Source organism: Lonchura striata, chromosome 1 (genome assembly GCF_050655825.1).
Source record: "Lonchura striata isolate lonStrDom1 chromosome 1, ASM5065582v1, whole genome shotgun sequence".
NCBI lineage: Eukaryota > Metazoa > Chordata > Aves > Passeriformes > Estrildidae > Lonchura > Lonchura striata.
The window spans coordinates 2,286,804-2,299,865 of record NC_140703.1 but is presented as its reverse complement, the minus strand read 5'-3'; the positions used below and the strand labels follow the sequence as shown (position 1 = coordinate 2,299,865).

Sequence of the window (13,062 nt, the reverse complement as noted above, 5' to 3'; positions counted from 1 at the left end):
CTAAAAGAATGAGTACAAGAAAGGACTATGAGCTGCTGGTTACCACCTGTTGGTATCAGGACTCTGGGATTTTATCTTCAACTTTGTCTTGCCTTCTGTGGTTTAGGCTTAAGCCGAGAAAAAGTCAGAATTTCTGCCCTTGAAAGCATTAGGAAGACACCTGAGAAGGTGCTTTATTCTGCATCCCATGTAGCATTTTAACCATTTAATAGAAAATTAGATGATTTACCTCTCAAAGTTGTGATGGATATTAGCCAGCTGTGATTCAGTTAGCCTCAGACAGAAAACTTAACAACTATACTGCCTGTTCAGCATCACGAGCCTACCAAATATTAGGGGCCCATCATTTTGTCCCCCTTGAAGCAGCACAGCTCTTCTACAGAAGCCTGAGCATATCAAACTGCAGACTTCCCTCATTGCTCTTCATTGTTCCTCACATTGTTAATGACAAAAATGACATAGCAAAATACATCCATGTTATTTGTCTTTAAAAACTCTATTCCTCTTCATCTGCAAAAATAAGAAAATTCATATCCAGACTTCAACATTCATTATTTTAAACTCTGAGAGAATATTGCCAAAGGTTATGTCATCTTTAGCTTAGCTCCCCTATGAAACAGTGACTAGATTCTGACTAAACGGAACACTTTCCCCTCACCACACAACACTGGTGTACAGCTATAGCTACTCCTGCTAATCTAGTAAAAGAAGTTCATCTATTATTTTTAAAACAAGTACAAACACACATCTGAAACCACATATTTTCACAGTTATCTTTCACCTGTTTCTATATGACACAGATTAAAGTGAGAATTTGGTGCCCTCCACATGGCCCTCTTGTACTATGGGCATTGATGGTGAATTCTTACACAGTGAAAAAAAAGACTGTTCAGCTATTTAAACTTAGTAACTCTACAGGCAGGCATTAGTTCAAAACTGTGGCAGAAATTGCTACATACTTTGTTTACATAATTACTTAATCCTTTTACAGACAAGAGCAAAGATTTGATTCTTGTTCAAGTCCACTTATTCACACTTTCTCATTTTAGCATTTTACTCAGATTTGCTTACATTTCATTTTAGCAATTACTTCCTCAGAAATACCAATTTGAAAATATTTCTCCAGCTTCAGCAGTAAATATAGTTACTCTGTTCTGATGTGAGCTGCAAGATAAAAAATCAGGGTCCTTATTATTTGAGTAGCAAAGAAACTGGAAGCCAGTGTCCATGTCATGCTGTCCCCTTTCTTGAATAACCCTTGTTTCTGAGAGACTCGAGAGCCCAAACAGGGAGCTGCTTGTTGGGCTTTTCCTTACAGCTCCTGCTTGCTCTTAGCCAAATCCTGGGCTCACAGGGCTGGGCTGCCTGTGTCCATTGAGCCACATTCTTGGCTGCTGGCTCCTTCCCATGCCTGTTTCTATGACACTTCCTCATCCCCCTCCCACCTGCATCTCTGCTCATGACAACGCTAAATGAGAACCTTTGTTTGGGCTCAGGACAGGATCAGGCTTTTTGATAGAGCTGCCTTTTTTCCCTAACATATGGAATGCAAATACTCCACTCCCCAGCTTTAAGCAAATGTTAAGCTTTACCTATAACAGCATTAATACTTACAACTTTGTTGCACACAAATCAATCTAAAGAGCAGCTCCTTCCACCACATCCTGCCTGTGATTTCAAAAATTATGTTTCTGGATTGCATCTGTGCATTGCTCTATCGATATACCTGATCAATCTTTGCCACTCAGATTCTCACTATAATTAAGACCCTCAAAAGAAAGCTGAATGAATAAAGCATCCCAGTGGCAAAAGACTTATGTATTCTAGCAATAAACACAAAAAAACAAATTATAAAACTAACCTGTGATGTGGCTGGAAAAGAAAACGTTTAAAAACATCACGGAGTGAATGAATATTCATCTACTGAATAGAATGCTGTGTGAACCCACGTTCTGGTTACCTTCAAACGTTTGGAGTTAAGAGCCCTCTTTAGTAGTATTTAATGCAAAGACAAATGTAGACACCACAATGAAGACCATGAAAACTAATTAGCTGAGTTGGTGTGTGTAACTCTAGACCACAATAGCTTATAATCAGAACCAGTGACTGAAGAGGTTTGCCTGGACAGATCAGAAGGCTCCTCCTCAGCTCTCAGCATTTGGCATTGTCATAGGCAACAAGAGGTTCAGCCTCCCCATCACTGCCTTCTGTGGACAGAGGAGCTACACTTCACCCCACAGCAACTGAGACCCATTTTGTCCTTGATGTGCAATCCAATTACAGGTTAAACAAAACACTGAACAGTAACCCCAGGATATGCTCCAGCATCTGTCACTGCAGAGCATCAGAATGGAAATTCCAGGCCGTCCTCAAGACAGCATTATTCCACTGTATGGGTTTGTTTGTTTAACCTCTTTTTATTCTCCAGCTAGCTTTGAGGTTGAACAACAGGCTCTGGAATGACTCCCCTAGGGACAATGGCTGACCCTCCCAATCTGACAACCATCTGCTGAAAGTAAATTTAGGGAAAATATGCCCATACAGTCCTGGCTGGCAAAGAACCACACAGATTATAAGCAATTCAAACCAAACTGAAAAAGTGGTCAAGGGGCCAGTGCATTACCTTGGTTTTATAGCAAGGACTTTGCAATACAGCAACACTGCTATAATAAAAATCTGATTCCTAATGTGGGAAACATAAAACAAAGCAAAAGTATTCCCAGATTTTTTTTTTTTTTTTTCTGAAGCAGAACGTCATGGTTTTTCTCCTTTTAGTTAATTTAAAATGGATGTCATTATACACAGTCAAATCTTGGCCACTATAACTGGACCCAAAGGAATTGAGGAACATCATTGAGTGGAGTGGCAAGACAGAAGGTCATCAAACCAGGACCATATTACTCTCCCGTGACATCTGATGGAGCCATGACAGCAGTTTGGATGCTAGATAACATGAATATTCATCTTTGTGATTTACAAGTTACACTGTGACTTTGGAGTGACACTTCTAATGTGCCCTTGCAGTACCTTTGTGACATTCTGAGGAATGAGTAATGTCAGAACTCTGGCATGAAGTATCACGACTTTATTATTATTATTATTATCATTATCTCTTACTTTGAATCAGCCTCTGCAGTTGGAAGAAGATGCAAGCAATGGACCTGAACAGTAAAGGGAAATATAGCAGATTTATAAAAGAAGTCAATAGAATGCTGTTGCCTCAAAGCATTTTCCCAAAGAAGCCATGACCTGCACATTTGCAGCTCTAGTAACAAAAGCAGTGGTTTCTACAATGAAAATATTTACACCAGAAAGTGTCAATTTCAGTTCAGAGGCAGATAGGACAAAAATAATAACTGTCCTGAGCTCCTAAGAGAAGTTTCTTAGAGAGAAAACTTACAGAGGCAGGTTGAGCTGGCAGAGGTCTATTTTGGCCACTCTGCAGATGTAGTGCTCCATTACAAAACCTGTTTGCCTGGAATTTTTTATTGAATAAATAGCACACCCATAAAAATTAACACTCACATTACAGTGTTCCTGTCAAGTTTGGATACCTTCTATATGGAGTTCAGAACATTCTATGAAAAATCAGGCTGTCAAGGGAGTTCTGCTTGTCTTCCTACTTCAAAGGAAGAAAAACAATAAAACCCTAGTCTCTTCAGCATCTTCCAGACCCTGACAGAGAGCTATGGAGGAGTCACACTAATACAACGAGCTAAAGACCTGACGTTTTTAGTTCTTTGGGATTATTTACTGAAAGGGAAGACCTTCTGAATTCCTGCATGCTTTCATTCGGCCTAAAGCTAATTAAGAGGACTAGAACAAAGTGCTCCGGGACAAAACAAGTAATAAATTGGTGACGAGCTGCTGAAAGATTCAAAACCTCCCTCCACGCAGTATTTCCTTTATTTATTAGCACTTTTTCCGCTGTTTCATGTCCCCTGCCCATCGGTGCGTGCCTCGCTCCCGCGGGCGCTCCGCCGGGGCCCGGCAAAAGGAGTGGCCCGTACGGGGATCGAACCCGCGACCTTGGCGTTATTAGCACCACGCTCTAACCAACTGAGCTAACCGGCCGCACGGCTGCGCTGGCGGGGTACCCACTCCGTGTGGGAGGGCAGCGTGGGGCTGCCGCCATCACTGCCCGGGATCCCGCGGGGCCGGAGCCGCCTGCCCGCGGCTGGGAACCTCCCCATCCCGCTGTGCCCTCACACGGACACCCTGCTCTGGTACAGCCGCACGCTCTTTCCCCGGGGGACAGGAGGTGCCAGCGCGGTGCGGGCTCCGTCCGTGTCTTTCCGGGCTCCTGGGCCGAGCCCGGCCGCCTGCAGCGCTGCCCCGAGCGCTCGCCCCGAGCGCTCGCCCCGGTTATTCCGTGGCGGAGCGAAACTCGGAGAAGAGCAGCCGCGCTCTGAAATTCACCTGGCATGAGAGCTGAATGAGACACAGCCTGAGAACACACACCTCCCGTGAAGTAACACAGCCAAGAGTTACTCACAATATCTTCGTATTTGTATTTGGTATTACACAGCCAAAGGTTTCAGTTTTACCATGTTCATTTTTCCTGGCTTAGACTGTTATTAAATAAAAACAAACAAACAAACAAAAAACAAACCCACAAAACCAAAAAAAACCCCAAATTTTAAAATACTTGATCTTCTTGATAGAGATAAAAAAACCATGGAGTGCCTATATCTCAGCCTGGGATGAGACTGACTCGGGATCACTGGGATGACAGTGCAGTTTTCTCTAGTCCACACTCATCCTTGTGATCAATGCTCCCACTTACACTTTATTTTTTTTTTTTTTTTTTGCCTGATTTACACCACCAGTTCCCCTTTATTGCTGTTAGCCCATCTGCTTGGCAGCACTTCCCTCAAACACTCATCAAATTCCCCAAACCTCATTTTGCCCAGCTTCTTCATCCCTAGGAGCAAACTGATCAAATCAATTGCAAACTCAAAACTGTCATTTCTCCTTCCCCTCTTCTATTTGATGTCCATGAAGTAACAACCAGCCAACTGTCAGGAAGCACATATGCTCTGGGATCTGGATAACCAGCTATATTTTCTGGGAAATGTCATCCTATGTGAGGCTAAACTCAAATATTTAAAAGCAAGGTCACATCTAGAACTTTAGGACAAGTGAAAGGGCAAAAAGAAAATACAATCACAGAATTTCCTGAGCTGGAAGAGACCCACAAAGATCATTGAAGTCCAACTCCTGTTGGACATTCTCCAAAACAAACCACAGCAGCGGTCTTGTGTAGGGATTCTGGATACTCTCCAGTCTGATAGAACAATAATTGGCAGGTACAGGAACAGCAGACATTTTTTTGTGCATCTCTCAAATGGATTCTCAAATGGATTCTCACTTTGGTTTTAGGTAAGAAACTGTTAGATAATTATTTTTTTGGTTAGTTGCTCCACAGACAGCAAGATAGCAGAGGTGAGGATTAATTGTCTTGACTTTCTGACCAGAGTATCAGTAGAAGTAGCTCAAGACAGTAACGTATTGCCTAATTCATAGCTGTGCACCATTGTTTTTGAATCAAATCAGGTCCAATTATGCAATGAAAAAACTCAGTGCCCTTTGGCTGTTTCTTTCCTCTATCTCCTAGTTAGGCTAACTAGACTTGTCTTTTTCGACAAAGTTTAATCAGCAAGATGCCAAACACAAACCCCTGTTGTTCCAAACCCTTTTCTACACACAGAAATAACATCCTACCTTTTTAGGGGAGGCTCAGTCAGGACCTGCTGCACAAGCAACAGATTTTCTGTGATTAGACACTGACAGATAACATAACAGTCCAGGAGATCAATGCTGCCTCCAGGAAAATAAAATTTTCTAATTGAACAGTAAACTCTGCTTTCTCTCCAGGGTGTGGGATCCATACTATCAAGCAAAGAAACAAACCAGCTTAGAATGAGAAACAGATATCAGGCTATATACTGAGTATCTGTACTGTTGTGGAATTTAGAGATTGTACAAACAAAGTGTTTGCAAGTATTTTCCAGCACCGTTGGTGTTAGAGAATTGTGCTCACAAGTTCTTTATCAAACAGAATCTGAGCTGTCAGGGTTTTGCTAATGCAGGGCCTCAGCTGGACACCTCAGTAACTTCAGATTTTACAGCACATTTAGAAGATCTGTGATAATGTTCCCCTCATAACCTTAACCATCATAGAGAGCACTTTCAAAAGCATCTCTATTTAAAACAGGCACACACAGACAGCAGGGAACTGAAGAATGAAGGTGGTCCAGCTACTTGAGCTCTGTCTCAGCTCTCTTCAGTTGCCAGTTTCCTCTGTACCGCAAGTCACCCAGCACCACTGTCCCTGAGCTCTCCTGCTCCTTTCCATCCCTGGCACACAGCTGGCACTGGCAGCCAGTGGTGCCCTGCAGAGAGAGCAGTCCCAGCTCCGTGCTCCCCGCTGTCTCCCAGTACAGCCTGCACCACCTGTACTCTGCTGGAATCCCAACAGCTGGGCCCCAGTCTGTCGTCTGCAGAGGAAAAGGATGCTTTCCTCAGACTCAGTGCAGTTCAAGATTACAGAGATGCCTCTGTCTCTGTGCCTAAGCAAATTACTTCTTTTCCCTCTTACAGACAACACGTTGCCAAATGATATAAGCGTCACACCCCCACTGCTCTGCAGCCTGTATTACACATCTCATGCTGCCACAGGCCCTGCCACCGTGAACCCTGCCTCGGTATGAAAGCAAGGCCAGCTTCCAGAAGATGTCTAGAGAGAAAATAAAACGCAGCATGCTCACCAGCTTCCCTCTGCTCTGTCCCTCCCCAAGTGCCTGTGCTGCAGGGCACGTGAGGATCTTATTTCATACAGACCTGTAAGGCATCTTTCAGTGTGATCTTTGGTCACTGCTCACTTCCCAACCCCAAACAGATCTGAACCAGCAATTTATCAACAAAGTATAGTTTTAGGCATTCTGCAGCCACGTTCTCTTTGTCCTAATCTGTCATCAAATCAGAATTGGCAACTATAGAGAAAAAAAATCATTAGTTGACCAAATAAAAGGGTAGAGGGAGCTAATTGTATCAATCTGAACACTATGCAAGGATCTATTAATAAACTTGCTATTGAAATTTCACTCATAAGTATGCTAATGTAAGTTATTTGCATATGTCTGTGCATCAAAACAGAATAAAGACCCATAATGTTGTATTTAATAACATTATTATTACCCCAATCATAAAGTAAACATTTGGTGGTCATAAAGTGTTTGTTGACATTTTGAATACTATATTTATAAAATATTATGTTTATAGAATTTTTAATAATAGCTACTGTGAGTTTTTAATAAAATAGTCAAGAGGACTGTTCTTATCCAGCCATTATCAGTGTTTAGAACTATAAACCTGCAGATTCAAAACTCACATTTAGAAACAGGGCATTATATTCAGTAAAACCACCACAGTACATTCCTGCTACAGCAATAGTAACAATGTCATATTTGGAACAGGAAATCCAAACTTAGTTTTAGCTTCTCTGTGTTGGCCAGCAATGAGTGAAGAAAACTCAAGAGTTCCAGGAAGAAGAAAAATCTTCATTTCATCCAGCTAAAGTGAGCTATGAGCATTGGTCTTGCAACGTCTGCACACCATCACTATGCTTATTTAATGCCATATTTGCTACAAAGCATAGAATAGTTTGGGTTTTAAAGGAAGTTAAATATCTTCTAGCTCCAACTCCCTCTGCCATAGGCAGGGACACCTTCCATGACACCAGAGCTCCATCTAACTTGGCCATGAACACTTCCAAGGATGGGCATCCACAGCTTCCCTGGATAGCCTGTCCCTCATGGCAGAGAGTTTCTTCTGTACTCTGCCGTAGGAGTAAGCTCTCCAAAGGACACCAGAAGTCCCACATTTCTCAGAAGACATGGCATATGTGAAACACCCACATCCAGCACATCCCCTTAGCAGATTACACCACTAAAACAGTGTAGCTGTGCACATGGAGCTGTCCCCTCCCAGCAGGCAGCACACTGGATTGAAACCTTGATGGTATGGTTCCAGTGCCCAGGCTGCTGGCAGAAGACATGGCTTGAAGATATTTAGCTTGTTTACCTGTGTCATGGTTCCTGAATATGGTTTATTCCCCTGGAAAATGTTTTGAGATGCTGTGCAGCTCTCAGCCTCCAGCTAACACCAGGCAAATGGCTTAGTGTACCATTTGACATGCCACACTAAGCCTACAATAAGCATTACAGGGGTCACCAGGATGAGTTATTATTAATACCATCTCATTATTGGTCCTGAAATTATTGGCAGCTTCTCCATTTTTCACTAGTGCCCGTTTGCTTTGTTCCTTCTATTGATGGGCAGAATGGATTAGACTACATAAGCTTTAGATTCAGCTCAAGTGATACTCTCCTGCAGACAGAAATAAGAGTTTGATTTTCCTTTCTTTACTCAGAAAAAATTAGAAGTTTGAGCCTTATGAAACCATATTATTCTTTTACATTTATGATGCGAACATGGAAGTTAATTATTGCTCCAGAGCAGTTAGAAACTGTTTTATAAAAGGTCCATTTCCATTTCCTGGTGGCTTTCTTAAAAAACAAAAAAAAAAAAAATCTTAGAATGGTCAAAAGACCAAGTACCATGTGATTTCACTAAAACCTGCTTGCAGGTGAGCATGCTTGACTTTTTAAGCAAGGATTGATGCACAATTTCTTTTTATATGCTGAGGAAGCTGGTCAACCCAGTTCTTTCAAACTTGAATATTCAGAGAGGTATGTTTTACAAGCTACTTATATTTTAATTAGACACAGTCAGGAACATCCTGACCAAGTAACTGGTGCCCCCTCCCCCCAAAAAAAAAAAGATAAATTCAGACTTACATTCTGTGAAGTTGCTGAAATCACTTCCCTCTTTGGTTTTCACCCCTGCTCCCAGCTACAGAGCTTACATAGAAGAGCAGTACACCAGAAAATGTATTTTGCATTAAAGCAAAATCTGCCTCCTATTCAATGAGGCTTTACAAATGAAGTATTTTTTTCCTAATATGCCAGGCCTCTGTACCTTTAGTCTGCATTGTGATACTAAATGTCTTTATTATAATTCACACTATTTCCTTGTGAAAAGTCCAATTTGTGATCAGACAAGTGTCCATTAGCCTTCATTCAAAACCACTGCCATAGCGATAATTTTTTTATTAGACCTGTAAAACCTGCTGTTCCTGGCTCTCTTATTCCTTCAGTCCAAGCAGACATCCTCTCTTCTGTTCTGTAACACACTCAGCGGTCATTAAATTTCCATTTGAAAAGAATTAAAAAGGACTATAATTTTTATGCGATTAAATTGGACCAATTATTTCTTGAAGCCACAAGCGTATAATTTCCTATAAGCACTGAAGAAAAATCAATATCCCAAGTTCATAAATTATTTATTACTCCATCAGGCTGCCATTTGTTAACATAACAGAAGTACACCGATCTGGACCTGAACAAGAACTGCAGCTTTCATTCATATAGATAAAAAAGATGCACACAAAAAACCCCAGTGCACTTAAAGAACAGTCCAAATACCAGAAGTACTCCCAACTTCCTATGCCCCTGCTCCCTGAAAACAGCTATTTCTCTATAAGAAATGCTGGGAAACAAAGTGTCTCTATATTAATAAAATGTCACGCATGGTTCATGTCAGAGGTGACATTTAATTATTTTGGTGGGTTTGAAACGAGTTCCATGTACAACCTACAATTACAGTTGGTTCTTATGGAACCAAGTTTCTGAATGCTGGAAGCAGCGTACAGTGTAACTTTAAACTGTTTAAAGGGAAATCACATAATATTTCTATACTTTTTTTGTGTTGATTTTCTTAATGCCATGAAAGATGTAGCAGTATATACCATTTATCAACAAGTTTTATGTTGGTTAGTTTTTTTTAAACCTAGGATCCTCAGTGTAGGTTTTCTCAGTTTCTGTCACAGTCCACAGCATTGTCACTGCTCAGTGCTCACGTGGCTCTTTTCATCTTCACATGTAACAGCAATGAGTTTTTGCAACCACCATATACATTAACATCTATTTCCATTAAAGCAGAGGAAGAAGCAGCTGAAGTATTCAGAAAAATCAGGGATTCATGCATGGTAAAGCACTCACTCTACAGTACACATCATGATGGGCTATCAAACCATTACACGCCTTGAAAAAAAGCATTAGAGACCAGTTAGAGAAGAATCACGCTGACACCCATTATCCCAGGAGCACAGGGCTGTCATTACCCCAACAGCAAAACCTGGCCGTGAAAGCACAACTGGATGAAGATCTAGCAGGGTCAGCTCCCTTTTCTGTCCTCCTGACACAGATAAATTGAACAACAGGTAGTTTATTCTGTATACACCTTTGTGATGTGACCTTGGAATAAGAGTGCCTGAGTGGATATGAACGTTGCCATGTTGTGTCCCAAATAAAGGAGGCTTGGCTCAGTGTTATTAGGTCAAACTCTTGTTTGTCCTGTGAAAGCCTACTCTGGCCAAAGTCAAAAGCAATTTTGCTCACACATTGTTGCATCTATGTGTCTCTGGCTGGATTCAGAGTTAAAAACCAGCATGTTCAGAGGGGATACAATACTTGAAGTTACAGGATATTATTTTCAATATTGCCTCTTGAAGTGCAAAAAAGTATTCTGCACTATCCTAAACGCATACACTTCAGTTCATCATCCCAAGCCTGGGAGCACAAGCTGTAGAATGACGTGAGCTATTGAACTTCATATTTACTTGTCATCCATCAAAACTTTCCAGATCCATCAATTCAAAAGGTATATGTGATCTCAACAAATTTTTACTTTTCTTCAACTAGTCAAATAAAAAATATGAACAGTTCCACCTCCTACCCATACTGTAAAGTTCTTCAGTCAACTGAAAGGGGAAGTTTAGCACATTAATCTAAAATCAAATATTGAAAAGGTTCTCGGTGTACAGATTGTTTTTCTTACCTGACAAACATATCTATAACCACATTTTCTATTAACTTTTGATCAAATTCAAAACAGTTATCTCTGTTTCAGTAAAATTGTCAAAGGAATAGAGATCCAAGCATTGTTTATTTCTTCAACATACTAGAAAACTCTTGAGGAGGTACCTTAGTCCTGACCTTGGTAAAGGCAGGATCAGGGCTGTAAGACATTGGCAAGTCCAAACACAAGATTTCTTAACAGGGCAGGCAAAAGGAAGGAGAAAGGACTTCAGAGCTTTGTTTTTTAAAGAACAACTTCTACACCAAATTATACTGATCTGATAAATTGAAAACAAAGTGGAACCAGTTGCCTAGATGCTGTTTTCCCTAACAGCATGATATCAAGGTCCAGGATCACGACAAACAGATTAATTTTAGGAGCACACTTCAGTTTCTGGACATAGGAAAGAGTTTCTTAAAAATTCTTCAGTAATAGAACAAAAGGTTTATCTAGTACCAGCTCACAGCAGTGCTTTTTTTCCAGGGCTAGCTCTCCATTTTGCTTGGCACTGGGAACACAGTGGAATTTACCAGCCATGACCAAGTAATTCAGAGGCACAAATCTGAGCCTTGTCTACCGCCAAGCCCCGCCAGCTCCCATTGTGGAGCAATACAGCACAGAGCGAGGCAGGAGCCTGAAGCAGCTGCTGCAGACACAATGGGCACTGCAGCAAGGGAGCAGAGCTTTTCAGGGCACAGCTCTAGGAAATATCATCATTGGCCAACCAGGAATATGTCTTGAGTTTCGTACACCAAGAAGTACGAGTCAACTTAGCGTAGCCAGAGCGCCGACTGAAAGCTTAAGCAAGGATTTATGTACAAAGCCAGACCCTGTTGGACAGGATCAATTCAAACAGAGGAAAGAAAAAGAGCAAAAGCCTTTTAGGCAACACTTGAAGGAGGATGACCTTCTGGGACCCTGCTGATTATTTACATGATTTCTTGCCAAGAAACAAGTGCTGCACTGCTCTCCAGCCAGCATTAATGATCCTTGCACACTGGCAAATTTACTTCCAGCCCCAGGCTCAGCTGCTGAATATGGTGACAAACTACTTTAAAAATCTTGTTTGTAACACAAACTTTTTTTTTTTTAAATCAGTCCTTCTAAAATTTGGAAGTCTGTTGGGTTTTTTTTTTAAGATACAGAACTGAAAGTAGTCTGCTTTTTTTAATAATCCTCAACTTTACCACTGGGCCTGCACTTAGAGCTGGATATAAGCTAAAATCTCTTAACTATACCCCGATCCAGCAAAGCAGGTCAGTACAAGTATAAAGCAATGAATAACACAAAATTTAATTATACCAATCATTCCAAGCAAAGAACGAGCCTCCAGGGGCTTAATCCAGGTTGGAGTTTTTTGATTTTCTTTTTATTTCTGCCATCCTTACTCTCCCTGTAAAACTTAATATTCTTGCACAGGTAGATTAAGACCCAGCATGTCTTAACATGGATTTTTAGAGGTTTCATAATTAATAAATATGTATATATGTATTTACAGAATCCCTTCTTGTTATTCTCCACATTCCTTGCCAAGTCCTGTTCCAGTTTTGCCTCTGCTTTCCTGACTCTATCCCTAAATTCAAACTACATCCCTGTACTCTCCCCAGGTCACCTGTGTCTTCTTCTGCTGGCTCTGCATTTCCTCCTTCCTATTCAGTCTGAGAGTCAGATCCTTCCTCACTCACCTCAGTTTCCAGACTGCTTTGCTTGATTTCCTGCACACTAGGAGAGAGAACCCTTGACTCTCAGAAAAGTGGCCTTAAAGAGACATCAGCTCTGGTCAGCCCCTCTGATCTTAGGGACAGCTACCCAAGACATCTTATTTACCTACCCCCTAAATAGCTGGAATTTCACCCTTTCAATGTTCAGAGTCTTGACAGTGCTCCAGGAGATCACAAATTCAATTAGGGCAAGGTTGTTGCAGCCCAGTCTGTCATCAGTCCTAACTCCTTTAATGATCTCATCCCCATTGGTAAGCTCCAGATCCAGCAAATACTCATTTCTGGTTGTTTCATCCCATACCTGGACCAAGACACTGTCCTCTACACATTGCAGGGGTCCCATGGACTGCTTGCAGCT

The 13,062-nt window shown here is 41.4% G+C and overlaps 1 long non-coding RNA gene and 1 other non-coding gene across 2 annotated transcripts in view; both read right to left on the bottom strand.

The window, feature by feature from the left end:
• LOC146768562 (uncharacterized) overlaps positions 1-13,062 on the bottom strand; it is a 132,222-nt gene that overhangs the window by 91,586 nt on the left and 27,574 nt on the right. The window lies entirely within an intron of this gene.
• On the bottom strand, positions 4,001-4,074 carry TRNAI-AAU (transfer RNA isoleucine (anticodon AAU)). The gene has a single exon. It is a non-coding gene; the product is annotated as a tRNA-Ile (tRNA).